This window comes from Heterodontus francisci, unplaced genomic scaffold (assembly GCF_036365525.1).
Source record: "Heterodontus francisci isolate sHetFra1 unplaced genomic scaffold, sHetFra1.hap1 HAP1_SCAFFOLD_43, whole genome shotgun sequence".
NCBI classification, from domain to species: Eukaryota; Metazoa; Chordata; class Chondrichthyes; order Heterodontiformes; family Heterodontidae; genus Heterodontus; species Heterodontus francisci.
Window position 1 is genome coordinate 9,783,952 of NW_027141852.1, and position 3,079 is coordinate 9,787,030.

General features: G+C 46.1%; 1 non-coding gene across 1 annotated transcript; it reads left to right on the forward strand.

The window, feature by feature from the left end:
- The first annotated feature begins 1,507 nt into the window (after positions 1-1,507).
- On the forward strand, positions 1,508-1,590 carry trnal-uag (transfer RNA leucine (anticodon UAG)). The gene has a single exon. It is a non-coding gene; the product is annotated as a tRNA-Leu (tRNA).
- The last annotated feature ends 1,489 nt before the right edge of the window (positions 1,591-3,079 follow it).

The following is a 3,079-nucleotide window of genomic DNA, read 5'->3' on the forward strand; positions in this document are numbered from 1 at the left end:
ATTGGAGGGGCGGCCGCATGGTTTCTGTTTTGTCACATCACTTTCCCGAAAGGCCTGTCGGACTGAGAGCTGATCTGGAATTTAGAAAGCAGCATTACCGGAGACTCATTGCTGCTCAGCACAATCTCAACCCCGCTCCTGGGATCCGTTAGCTGGCATTTGGGGAAAAGAAATGGATCCCAGTTTTATTTGGAAGGCATTAATGGAGCCGGGTCCGTTCACATGAGGGTTATTTACAAACATTACCCAATGAGTTCACTAATATTTGAATCCATTGGAGATCAGTACACAGGATATGTAAGGCAGCTCGGTCACTCTGACTGAAACCGCCAGTTCCCCGGGGTTGCAGACCCTGACACTGCGGGGAGAGAATCCCCGACTCGATCCCGCTGCCGGATGAAACAGACAGCTCTGTGTCCGGAGAATAGGGAGGGCCGGGGGGAAGGCACATATTAAAGCGCTGCAATGGATTCAGCTCCTGTGTGTGAACAACTCTCACTGATTCCATCCTCTGGGAACAGTGCGGTCTAAACAGATCAGGTTAGGAGAGAAACACACAGCCCGAGAATGGCCTCTTTCTTCCTGCATTTACTCTGTTCTGGGAGCAGATTCTCATTGAGAAGTGGCGCTCAGATCACCAGAGAGAAAAAAAAGACACAATTCAAACTGTCCAAATGAAAAACAGAGAATTAACCCGGACACTTCCATTATTAAATTAATTCATCAGCTCCGAACCAGTTCCCGTTAATGTACCGGGATAATCTCGGGACTTATTAAATTGAAGGCAGCGGGATTTATTAAATTGTTGAATCTGACACCCGGTAGTTCAGTTCTTCACTAAACTGGAGGGGGAGATGTGTGAGCAGAGAAACAGAGCGAAATCCAGAGAGGGAACTGAAAACACACCTGGACAGATGTGAACAGGTCAATCCACTGTGACAATAACTCCATCTCTGACTCCTTCCTGACAGTAACCAGTCCTTTCACAGAGACTGTGAGTGGCTCTGAAAAGAGCCATTGGTTTATTAGATGACATTTTGGCCGCTTTACTTTTTCTGGGAGCTCTTGAGTGCTGGATTTCTTGGGCAGCAGCACGGCCTGCATATTAGGCAGCACCCCGCCATGAGCGATAGTCACCCCTCCCAGCAGCTTGTTGAGCTCCTCGTCGTTGCGGACGGCCAGCTGCAGGTGTCTGGGAATGATGCGGGTCTTCTTGTTGTCCCGGGCCGCGTTACCGGCCAGCTCGAGGATTTCAGCGGTCAGATACTCGAGCACAGCAGCCAGATCGACCGGGGCTCCGGCACCCACACGCTCAGCACAGTTACCCTTTCTCAGGAGCCTGTGAACACGGCCCACCGGGAACTGCAGTCCAGCCCGGGAGGAGCGAGACTTGGCCTTGGCCCGAGCTTTCCCGCCGGTCTTTCCTCTTCCAGCCATTTCCACAATCTCACAAATACTTTTACAAAGAATGAATAATTTCCTTAGCATTGATAGCATATCGCAGGCAGTCAGGATGGCCGAGTGGTCTAAGGCGCTGCGTTTAGGTCGCAGTCTCCACTGGAGGCGTGGGTTCGAATCCCACTTCTGACAAGTTGTGTTTTGACTGAACTGGAGGCATTTGGGAGCAGCGGCAAAAAGCAAAGAAAAATCAGGAAAGAACATGAGCAAACAAAATAACAATGGACCCAAAGATGTTGCATGAAAACATTAGAGTCAGAGGCAACTAAGCAAACAGCAGGGCACAGAAAAGATCAAAAATGTAACCTTTGTATCGGTTTGGAAGATGTTGCCAATATCCTTAAAGAATACATTGCTGTCTTCCCGAATGAGAGGGTGATGCAGATATTGTTATTAAGGAGGAGGAGTGTGAAGTATTGGACGTGATAACTTAAGGAGAGAGGAAGTCTTAATGGGATGAGCATCCTTGTCTGTGGATAAATCACCAGGACCAGATGAAATGTACCCCAGGCTGTTGAAAGAAACCAGGGAGGAAATAGTGGAAGGTCTGACCATCATTTTCCAATCCCTCACTGGATACAGGTGTGGTGCCAGAGGATTGGAGGTCTTGTAACGTTGCAATAAAAGCAAAAATACGAGGCAGATCAAGCAGGGCTGATCCTTTTGAGTAGAGAAACATGGCTGAATTCCCTGAACCAGTGCTACAGCTTTCAGAATAGAAGGAGCCTATACACACCTGATGGGTTCCACTTAAACAAAAGAGCTGGAGGTGTTGACGGTCAGAACAGATAAAATATGGAGGAGTGTTTGAAGCAGATGCTGTGTGGTTACTGTAGTTGTACTATGGAGTTATTTCAAGGAGGAGATTCTGGATGTAATGGATCAACGTGGACCCGTCCAAGGCAAAGGTTCTAAGCTTCACTGTGGTCCAGCCTGGTTGAATGGAACTGAAGCAAACAAATCATCCAGAAGTGGAAAAGAAATATAAGGCCATGAAAGCACATAATTCAGATGGATGCAATATCAGATGGTATGGCAAGAGTGTAAAACAGCAACAGACTGGTGAATAAAACTTTCCCATTGAATGAGACAAGAGAAGCGAAGGGTAATAATAGTGTCAGGTGAGTTGTGACACTATTCACATTCCACCTTGATCTGAATAGGACTGTTGAAGGGAGTGATTGAGAAGAATAGAGGAGAAATGAAAAGAAAGGAGAAATAAACAAAAGGTCTTTTGATTTTAGAATGCTTGTTTTTGGAAATGACAGACTGTAAAGTGTGTGTGTCAGAAGATATAGAGCGAAGTTGGGTATGACAAGATCACAGGAAAGTTGTGCCCTGAGACAAGGTGTGTGTTGACAGGAAAGCTGCTTTCTTTTGCACAAAATGTAATTTATTCATATAATTTGTGCAATTACATTGCAAAGCAGTTCAAATTTAATATTACATAAGGTACAATACAGATCAGTGTCCTTCAATAATGTACATGATGTATCTCACTATCCCTGCCTGCACAGGTTATATTTGCAGTATTTACATTACACATCAAACATTCTCTGGTGCAAACAGTCCGAGGGGTTTTACACGGGTTCCAGCCCCTCACTGTACTATGGCCTACTAG